Source organism: Acanthisitta chloris, unplaced genomic scaffold (assembly GCF_000695815.1).
Source record: "Acanthisitta chloris isolate BGI_N310 unplaced genomic scaffold, ASM69581v1 scaffold16556, whole genome shotgun sequence".
NCBI lineage: Eukaryota > Metazoa > Chordata > Aves > Passeriformes > Acanthisittidae > Acanthisitta > Acanthisitta chloris.
The window spans coordinates 1,378-1,594 of NW_008676611.1; positions in this window are offsets into that span (position 1 = coordinate 1,378).

Below are 217 nucleotides of genomic sequence, written 5' to 3' on the forward strand. Positions count from 1 at the left end.
TGTCCCTGACAAGCCCAGCAGGTGGAGGGGCCTTGTGCACACAGGTTCAGGTTGGCACACCTACTGGTGGTGGATAGGGGGGAGCAGAGAGGCAGCAGAGCAGCCATGGGCCCCAGCCCAGTTGTGGGGCAGGGAGGGACCTCGTGGGTCAGCCATGGGGTGGAGGAAGCCAGGCCCAGTGCCCCTGAGCTGAGGAGCCTCATCCTGCGGTGCCACA